We start from the raw sequence: 10,173 nt of genomic DNA on the forward strand, positions 1-10,173 counted from the left end.
ATAAAAGGACCCCTGGATGGTTAAGTCCAGTCAAAGGTGAGTTTGGGGTTGCAGCGCTCATCTCGCTTTCAGGCCGAGGGAGCCAGCGTTTGTCCACAGACAGCTTTCCGGGTCATGTGGCCAGCAGGACTAAACCGCTTGTGGCACAATGGGATACTATGACGGAAACCAGAGTGCACGGAAATGCCGTTTACCTTCCCACCTATTTATCTACTTGCACTGGTGTGCTTTCAAACTGCTAGGTTGGCAGGAGCTGGGACCATAGCTGTCAACTTTCAGATTTGAAAATAAGGGATCAGCAGCCTCACCTGTCCCGGGGACAGTCTACGGGATATCTAACAATCTGGGATAGCAGCAGGAAACGGCGCTGGAATAAGGGAATTTCCCGCAAAAAAAGGAAAGCTTGACAGCTATGGCTGGTACAGAGCAACAGGAGTTCACCCCATTGTGGGGATTCGAACCGCCGACCTTCTGATCGGCAAGCCCAAGAGGCTCAGTGTTTTAGACCACAACGCCACCCGCGTCCTTCGGGGTGCTGCTATATAAATAAGGCAACTGTCATTATTTCACCAGTCACACACATGAACTTGACTACCAGCTCCAAAGTTGGGTGCAATTTTGGAGTGCATTGAAATTGAATGTAACCTCTGGAAGGCTGGCTTTGCCACACTGAGAGCCATTGTGGTATAGTGGTTAAGAGCGGTAGTCACGTAATCTGGGTATCCGGGTTCGAGTCTCCGCTCCTCCACATGCAGCTGCTGGGTGACCTTGGGCCAGTCACACTTCTCTGAAGTCTCTCAGTCCCACTCACCTCACAGAGTGTTTGTTGTGGGGGAGGAAGGGAAAAGGAGATTGTTAGCCGCTTTGAGACTCCTGAAGGGGAGTGAAAGGCGGGATATCAAATCCAAACTCTTCTTCTTCTTCTTCTTATATGAGTCAACTGGATTGGGAGGCTGGACTAGATGGGCCACTGACCCTATCCAACAGACTCTTCTTATAAGAGTCTGTGAACCAGAAGGGCCTGGTTGCTGGTGTGTTGATGCCACGGGGTCTGGTCTCCTATCTGCTGCCCCATCCTCGCTGTTCCCTGCGTGCAAGAGATGCGGCCGCAGCTTATGCCTGACGGATGCAGATAGAGAAAGTTGTTCTTGCTTAAGCTGCCAAGATGGTCAGACTCTTCCTCTCTCGGCGACTCTGCTGCCGCCCATTCACTTTATCTCCCGGGGCTTTTGGTGTGTAATTAAGCCCGGACCCCCCAAACGCCCGCTAAGCTGCCGATATCCCAACCTAATCCTCTGTAGCTCAGTCTCCTGTGACATTTGCTAGCCGAAAAGCAGCTTAGGTTTTTAGCACGCTTCCTGTTCTGCTCAGTCTCAGCCTTGCAACGGGGATGTGGCAGGCAGGCAGGCGAGATCTTTCTGTTGCCTTTGATTTCATTTTTCTGTTTATGGAAGATGACAGCAAGGCCGTGCTGAAACTTTGACTTTGTTTAGTGCCAGAAACTGAAGTTCCAGATTCCTTTTTGAAAGAGACTTTGGAGAAGGTTCACTGACATGTCTATCAAATCAACTTCCATTTTCTGCATTTCTGGGTCTGTCTGAAAAACTACAATCCCCATCAGGCTCTGCTTGGCTTTCCTTAAAGTCTGTTTAATCACGTTCCTTTTCGGTCACCAACGCTGCCTCTGCTGTTACTACCACCATCTCCCTCACTTATATCTTTGCCTCCACAAAAGGTGACGTGCAAGGTCAGTCACATTGCAGGGGGTTGGACTAGATGACCCTCGGGGTCCCTTCCAGCTTGACAAATCTATGGTTCTATCATCATTTCCATAAAAGTTATTCATATCAAAGAAGTGAGGCAAGAAGCAGAAGCTCACTTGCACCCTGTTTTTTATTGCATGGGGTTTCACCCATAGCAGGGAATGGAAATCAGAAATCTTGATCTCCTGTTGGGCTTTTCCAAAGCAAATGGATATGCAGACGTCTGTAACCCCATTGGCCCTTGAAGCAAATAATGCCAATGTTTGGGCTTCTTTGCCTTCCTGAGAATAGAGTCCTGGACAAATCCAGTCCACCCACAGTTAACTGGTATTTGTAGACATAACTTGAGCTGCCTCTAGGCTGGCAGCCTCAGCCAGGCAGATAAAAGCCCAGCTTCCTATCAGATAAATCTGATCCCTTGCTGACTCTGGAATAAAAAGCAAACCTGGCAAATGGTCGGGGGAGGGGGTTGATTTTTTTGTAATCCAGAGGCAGATGATGTGGTATCTGTTGGCTTTTTCCTTGGGTATTAAGAATGTGACAATTTAATTGCAGGCTATCCCCTCAAGAAGGGGGTGCAAATCAATAGGTGTCAGGCAAGGCGCTCGTTTTCAGATAAAATCTATTTGTAAATTACAGTCATTTGTCTCCTTGCAGAGTCAAAAGGAGTTAATTGCAAACGGTGTGAGAACGGAGCTCCAGAACGGATTCTCCGCCTCACTTCATCCATCCGGAGCCTCTTTCCCGATGCTGGGCAGGCACCAAGAAGCGCCAAACTTTATAGCCACACCCTCCTGGCATGGGGCAGAATACAGAGTGATAAATCGCTTTTCTTTGCATGCACCTGACATCTCACGACAGGGACCAGGCAACATGTTGGTTGGAGGGAGGCTGAGAGTTCGATTCTGGCTGGGCCAACGGATCCACTCCCAGCCTCGTCCACAAACCAGCCATGCTGAAATGTGGGACGGATACGGACAGTGAGTGTTTTGTCCTGGGGAATAGGGACCATGGAAGGGGGGATGGCTCAAGATGCAGGGGGTTCCTTATTTCCTTTATAAAATTTATACCCTGCGTTTCATCCAAGGAGCACAGGACGGTGTTCTGTATCATGTACAACAACATCATACACCTTGAGATGTGGGTGGCGCTGTGGATTTAGGGAATGTGAGTGGCGCTGTGTTCTAAACCACTGAACCTCTTGGACTTGCTGATCAGAAGGTCGGCGGTTTGAATCCTTGCGACGGGGTGAGCTCCCGTTGCTCTGCCCCAGCTCCTGCCAACCTAGCAATTCAAAAGCACACCAGTGCAAGTAGATAAATAGGTACCACTGTGGCGGGAAGGTAAACGGCGTTTCCTTGCGCTCTGGTTTCTGTCATGGTTATCCGTTGCACCACAAGCGGTTTAGTCCTGCTGGCCACATGACCCAGAAAGCTGTCTGTGGACAAACGCCCGCTCCCTTGGCTTGGAGCAAGATGAACATTGCAGCCCCATAGTCGCCTTTGACTGGACTTAACCATCCAGGGATCCTTTACCTTTACCTTTTTACACCTTGAGAACCAGGTCTTGTGCTAGATGTTTATCCAGTACAGTTGTACCTTGGATCCTGAACACCTTGCGAGTGAAATGTTTTGGCTCCCGAACGCCGCAAACCTGGAAGTAAGTGTTCCAGTGTGTGAACGCTCTTTGGAACCCAAACGTCCGACGCAGCTTCCGATTGGCTATAGGAGCTTGAAAGCCGCGCCTTGGTTTCCAAATGTTTTGGAAGTCGAATGAACTTCCGGAATGGAAGGAACCACTGTATTTCTATCCTGTGCAGTGGTGCCCCACAAGACGAATGCCTCGCAAGATGAAAAACCCGCAAGACGAAAGGGTTTTCCGTTTTTCGATGCGCTTCGCAAGACAAATTTCCCTATGGGCTTGCTTCGCAAGACGAAAACGTCTTGCGAGTCTTGCGATTTTTTTCGCTCCCCCCCTTTTTCTAAGCCGCTAAACCGCTAATAGCCTTTTAGCCGCTAAGCCTTTAATAGCCGTTAGGCCGCTAGTAGCGCTAATCCGCTAAGCCGCTAATAGGGTTGGTTGCAAGACGAAAAAACCGCTAGACGAAGAGACTCGCGGAACGGATTATTTTCGTCTTGTGAGGCACCACTGTATCTTCCCAATCCGTGGAGCAAATAAGTGATTCCTAGAAAAAGCTGCAGAACCCCTTGCGGAACTTCCTTTCACTGCTTTCTGCTAATATCCCTGTCTCTGCAACTTGCCGCTGATCACAATCAACCCTGGATCACATCTCTGAATATAGTTGCTGCCCTTATCTTAGAGAAGTAGTCACGTTTCAAAGCATCTGTTAATGTTAAACTTGTAAGTCTCCTACAGTGTTGCAATGCAGACTGTGGATATCCTGGATCCAGCACACTGGGGAAACAAAGGCAAATGTCCCTGCCCACCTCAGAAATCACAGCTCAGCAAAAAGCTTGGCGAAAGGCTGTCGCTTGGGGGAAGAGAATCTGCTTTGCATTGCAGAAGGTCCCAGGTTGCAGCATCTGGGACTTCTTAGTTTAGAGAAAAGGCGAGGAAGATGCAACAGAATAGAAATTTATAGAATCAGGCATGGCATGGAGGAAGAGGATATAGAAAAGCTTTTATCCCTCTCGCACAGAGGGACAGTCAGCCTCTCAATACCAGCTGCTGGAAACTGCAGGAGGGGAGAGGGTCTTGTGTTCGAATCCTGGTTTGTGGGCTACCGGTTGGGGACTCTGGCTGGCCCCTGTGAGAGCGAATCTTATCTTCTTATGCTATCTGGGGTGCTACCCTCCTTTTGAAACACTCTCACCAGAGGGGTTTTCCTGAAATGTTTTTGTTCCAGTTTTAATATGTGCCTGAACTTTTATTTTTATAAAGAACCAGGGATCATGATGGCTTTCCCCCTGCACTAGCCTGCTTTTTGCTTTGCTTTGAAACTTTCCTTTCCTTTCCCCCATGTCCTGTTGCATGCTTTGCACAAAATGTCAAAGTCAAGGATGCGAGTTCATCCATCTTTGAAATGAGACCAAATAACTGTGTGTCTGTTTCTAATTTTTTAAAATAATATTTATTGAGGTTTTAAACGATTACAAAAATAAAGAAGAAAAAAGAAGAAAAAAACAGAAGAATGAAAACAATTTTAAAAAAGATAAATCAATCCTTCCATAACTTATCTTTCATTTGCTTGTTTCCTTGACCTCCTCACACCTCCCTTTTTTTGTATTCTAGTTCAATTAACTATTTCAGCAAATCCTTTCCATCTTTGTTTTTATCCTAATAATTTATCTTAATATAATGTGACTTTACATTCTCACCAATTAACAATCTATTTTTACTTAATCCTTTATAACATTTCTGCTAAAACCACGTAACTTCATTCCAACATCCTTCTAACATTCCTTAATTTTACAATGTTTCTGTAAATAAACTTTAAATTTCTTCCAATCTTCTTCCACCGATTTGTGGAACATGATTTGGAGGAAAGCTTACCTGATTGCTTGTCTTGACTTTGGTGGGACTTCAGAATTGGGCCACCAATCTCCCCCATGGGACTTAGAGGGCGCCCACTAAAACCCATTTCAGGCAGCCCCCCCCCCAAGACACAATCTCCCCCCCCCCCCGGCTTCCAAACGGTTGCGAGGAGAAACCCTCCGGCAGGTGACAGAAGATGCTGACATGTTTTTGGAGTCGGCTCAATAGCCTTTTCCTCCAGGCTGCTCCAAACCGCGTTGGTTTAGCAATCGGAAAATAATGTCCGAAAGAGCTGTACCGTCACGTCTGCCCTGGGAGTGACTTTGACCTGGCTGTCCCAGACAGTGCGGAGAGAACATTGCATTTATACAGAAATGTGCGCAGGCAAGGACAAGCAAATTCCACCATCGCCGCCTGCAAAAAAAATATTCATGTAGGAAAATGGCAGGTTTTGAGGGCTCAGAAAACCCCCCTCCCGTTGCTCCCTCTGAGAGATCAGCCTTTGCCAAGGCTGCAGTACTTGGGACACCTTGAGCCAATCCAGCTGTGCCTGGGAGCTACCTGGCAACACCCTTGATGGGTGTCTTGTCCCCCCCCCCAACCAGTAAAACCAGCAGGCCTTCTAAGTTCCTGGTGGTGCTTTGTGCAGGACTTCTGGGCTGTGTTTTGGGTTTAGCCAGCCCTGGGTTGTAGAGACCATGCAGTCTATAGTTTTGTGTCCAGCATGGCTGGAGAGAAGGCGTGTCCCCAGAAAGTGGCTCATAGGGGCTAATGGTGGCTGATAACTCAAGCTAGCGAGCCAACTTGGAGGCAGTGTGGTGTAGTGGTTAGGGCAGGCATGCCCAAAATTGGGGGGGGGGGAAGCTCCACAACTTTGTCTCAACGACTTCAATCCTAAAAAATAATTTGGGGTAAAATTGTAAAAAATAAACAAAAAAAGCTCAGACACTTTGGGGTAAAATCGTAAAAAAACCTCAACAACTTCAATCCTAAAAAAAGCTCAAAAAGTTTGGTTGGCCCTCACGCATGTTCACTTCATCAAATTTGGCCCACTTTGAAAAAGGTTTGGTTAGGGTGTCTGGCTGAGAGGCAGTGAGTGGCTCCTGAGAGGGGATTTGAACCCTGGTCTCTCCCAAGTCCTAGTCTTTGTTCAATTCCCACAACTGCCCTGGGCAGTAGGTTAGGCTGAGAGACAATGACTGGCCCAAGGCCATCCATTGAGCTTCATGACCAAGCTGAGATTCGAACTCTGGCCTCCCAGGTCCTGACCCAACACTCTAACCATTGCACCACGCTGCTTCTTGCCACGCTTCCACCCCTCCGAACCATTCCTTCTCTTCCTCTCTCTCTCTCCCATACGCACGGAGCCTGCGCTTGCCTTTCCCTCAGTCTCTGCCTGTGTCTCCCCCTCCGCCGGCTTGGGCTCAGAGAAGCCACAGGAGACCCGGGCAAGTACACACATGACGGCATTCACGCCTCGCACGTTGTTGCACGTGCTGATCTAATGCGCTGAGCCTCTCCCCGGGCCCAGAGGAGCTGTCGAGAGGGAGCGCTGGGCGCCGAGCGCTGCCAAAAATCCTCTGGAATCCTCTCCCTTGCGTGGTCTCCTCGCAGGTCAGCGTCAAAGTTCAGGCCGGCAGGTGCTGGGACGACGCTCCCACCCTCCTCTCCGTTCCCAGACCAGAGGTCACTTCCCTCCTGTCACATTTGGTTTCCATGCAGCCTTAGACTTAGGAATGGCGATGTGGGAGAAGGGAGGGGAGGCAAGCAACTGCCCTCAGCCCCGGGCTGGATGCTTTCCTCGGCTGCGACTGGATGCTTCCCCTCTCAAAAACCGGGTGTCAATAAGAACCAGAGAACAGCCTGCTCCATCAGGCCAGTGGCCGATCGAGTCCAGCATCCTCTTCTCACAGGAGCCAACCCACGATGGGAAACCAAGGAGCAGGATCTGAGCGCAAGAACCCTCTCTCCGCCAGTGGTTTCCAGCAACTGGGTGTCAGGAGTGCGTAATGAAGCTGCACGTTGGAGGAGTCAGAACAGAGAAAAGGAGGTACTTCTCTATGCAGTGCGTAGTTCAACTGTGGAACTCACTGCTACGGGATCGCCTCTCCTGGTCTGCCCCGCGGAGGACCTTAAGGTCCACACATGACAACCTTTTGGAGGTCACAAGTCACAAGGTGGTTAGGTTGGTCTCAACTAGGGCCAGGGCCTTTTCAGCACTGGCCCCGACTTGGTGGAACGCTCTGTCACAAGAGATCAGCGCCCTGCAGGACTTGACATCTTTCCGCAGGGCCTGCAAGACAGAGCTGTTCTGCCTGGCTTGGATTCAGTCTGACCCTTATGTTTCCCTCCCCCTATGGTCTTGATTTATCGGCTACTTTTAAAATGAGGCTGCATTTTAAATTGCATTTTAACCTGTATTTTAAATTGCCCCCCCATCGTGTTTTTACTGTGCTTTTATTGGTGTTAGCCGTCCTGAGCCCGGCTCTGGGCAGGGTATAAATAAAATTATTTATTATTATTATTGCTGCAGGAAACAGTGGTGGCCACCAACCTTGGTGTTTTTAAGAAAGAATCGCACAAACTGTTTGAGAGAGGGCTATCAGTGGCTCCTAGTTCAGAGGCAGAAATATGCCCAAATGCCATTTGCTGGAAAATGCAGGCAGGAAGAGGGCTCTTGTTCTCGGATCCTGGACATCAAGTTGTCCACTGAGAACAAGGTGCAGGACTAGATGGGCTCCTGGCCGGATCCAGAATGCTCTCCTTAATGTCCTCATGTCCCCAGCCCCTGTTTGCACTCTGTTGAGCAATCACTTGGACGCTCTGCTTGTTGTTGTTCAGAGCTGAGCTTTGGCAAGGGCAGCCGTGCCGCTCTCCCGGGGAGCATGCTTTGGCCTACGGGTCCCAAGTGCAATCTTGGACCATGCATGTCATCCCGGGAAAGGCCAGAGCGTGCGCGTTTGTGTGTGCTGGGGGTCCTTTTTGGTTGTGCAAGGGGAAGGTTTTCCCAAAGCAGGAACATGCTCCTCTCTGAGTCCGGTTCCCTGTTCCATCTCCTTGCCTGGTCTTCTGAGCTCAGTTTGCCTTCTCGCTGGGCACTGTGAAAAGTGGACCCCGGATAATGCCTGGGTCTAGCTAAGTTGTATCAGTTGGAAGAGGAGCAGATTCCCTGCAGGGTTTGCATAGCTGGACTTGTCAGCTGCCACACCAGACTCTGCTTCCTGACGATTTCAGGTACCCTAGAAAGACCTCGGTGGAACGCCGGACGCAGACTGCCCATCGTCTTGGCAAGTCAACCTCTGGTCTGTATCTCCATCGCAGTGGCTCTCCCTCTTGCCATCACAGAGCCAAGCTTGGTCCTGCCACCCTCACAGGCATGATGGGTGGGGACGCAGGAGAGGGCCTTCTTGGTGGTGGCTGCTCCCAGGCAACTCACTGCCTAGGGAAGCCAAAGTGGCTCTCTCCTTGTTGTCCAACTTTAATGTTCCAACGGGCTTTTGAGAACTAACTGCTGTGATGATTTCTTTGGGTGAATTCTTCTTCCTTGGAGGTTTTAAAGCAGAGGTTGAATGGGAATCTGTCAGCTGAGATTCCTGCATTGCGGGTGGCTGGACTAGATGACCCCTGGGAATCCCTTTCAGCTCTTAAGATTCTATGAATTTTGTTTTTTTCCTCTCTCTCTCTCTCTCTCTCTCTCTCTCTCTCTCTCTCTCATATTCCATTCATGTTTACTTATTGCTCCTTTCCCCTATGTTTTAAGCTGTTTTTGTTTTATCTGTAAGTCTCTTTGAGTCCCTGACGGAGAATAGTGCAGGATATAAATAAATATAATAAGAACAATGCTCCCAGTATAACTTGGAGGTAGTGGGTACAGCAGGTGGATCTGAGGGAAGCCAGGGAGAAAATCAGAAACAGTTATGGGGGAATATCTGCTCCCATCTGATTTGAACTCAGGTCTCTCTCTCTCTGTTTTAAGCCACCATATTCGGTGAGCTCTTTTTTATATATATTTGCATGATTTCCGAGAACTTTATGAGCAAAACCAAGGAAGGATTCTACTTCTGTTTGAATGTTTATAAGAGAAATTCGCATCCTAGCACATGACCCAAAAGGATGAAGAGAAACTGTTTAAATCCACACTCCGTATTCCCATTAGGGAGACCTCCTCCACCTCGAACATGCAACCTCCCCATTTTGAATCGCATTTCTGCGTCTTCCTTCTCTTCTTGCCCTTTTTCCCTTTCCACGATTGCCAGCCATTTCGGATGTCCCCCCCCCCCCCCACTATTCTTTCCTGGGTCTCCTCCTTTCTTCACCATTGCTTTCCCAAGAAGAGACCTTACTCCAGTATAATTGGTTTAATTCACACTGAAATGAAAATGCCTGTGTATTAATGGTGGTTTAAAAATGTGTGTTGCTAACATTGGGCTTTGTCCACAGTAGTTTTCTAAGTGGACTTTGAGTTCTTGCTGAGTTGATAATTAGCTCCTGCTAGCTAATACATGAGTGTGTAACCTTAGATCAGGTGATGGAGGTACTGAATTGCAAATTGCTATTGGTTCCTTGTTCTCTCTCCAATTCTGTGGAGTGAGGATGTAAATGAAGCTCTCCAGGTAAACAGGGCTGTGGGGAGAGAGAGACATGTGCTTCTGGGTCTGTTTGAATTATTTCAGATTTCCTAAGATGCGGAGCCTATTCTGGACATCACAAGATCTTCTATGGGTTAGGGTTAGGGTTCTTTGATGTGCATTTGATGGTTTCATTCTGTTGTGAAGAATGTTCTGCAGGTAAAACATTGAATAGTATTTCTATGGGCCTAGACAATATTTTCTTCCAAAATATTGTCTAGGCCCATAAGAGTCAGCTCTTATGCTTCCAGGCACTTTAGACTGTGCAGTATTAATACCTGCCATAT

At 48.4% G+C, this 10,173-nt stretch overlaps 1 protein-coding gene across 2 annotated transcripts in view; it reads left to right on the forward strand.

The window, feature by feature from the left end:
- Positions 1 to 10,173, forward strand: part of CNTFR (ciliary neurotrophic factor receptor) — a 422,108-nt gene that overhangs the window by 151,374 nt on the left and 260,561 nt on the right. Inside the window, exon 1 of one of the 2 annotated variants that reach the window (XM_083702899.1) lies at positions 8,271 to 8,560. The exons of the other annotated variant lie outside the window; for it this stretch is intronic. The gene's annotated coding sequence lies outside the window, so the exon portion shown is untranslated. Of the gene's footprint in view, positions 1 to 8,270; positions 8,561 to 10,173 lie in introns of those variants that run through there. 2 annotated transcript variants of the gene reach the window in all.

Source organism: Podarcis gaigeae (genome assembly GCF_964106915.1).
Source record: "Podarcis gaigeae genome assembly, chromosome: 11".
Taxonomy (NCBI): Eukaryota; Metazoa; Chordata; class Lepidosauria; order Squamata; family Lacertidae; genus Podarcis; species Podarcis gaigeae.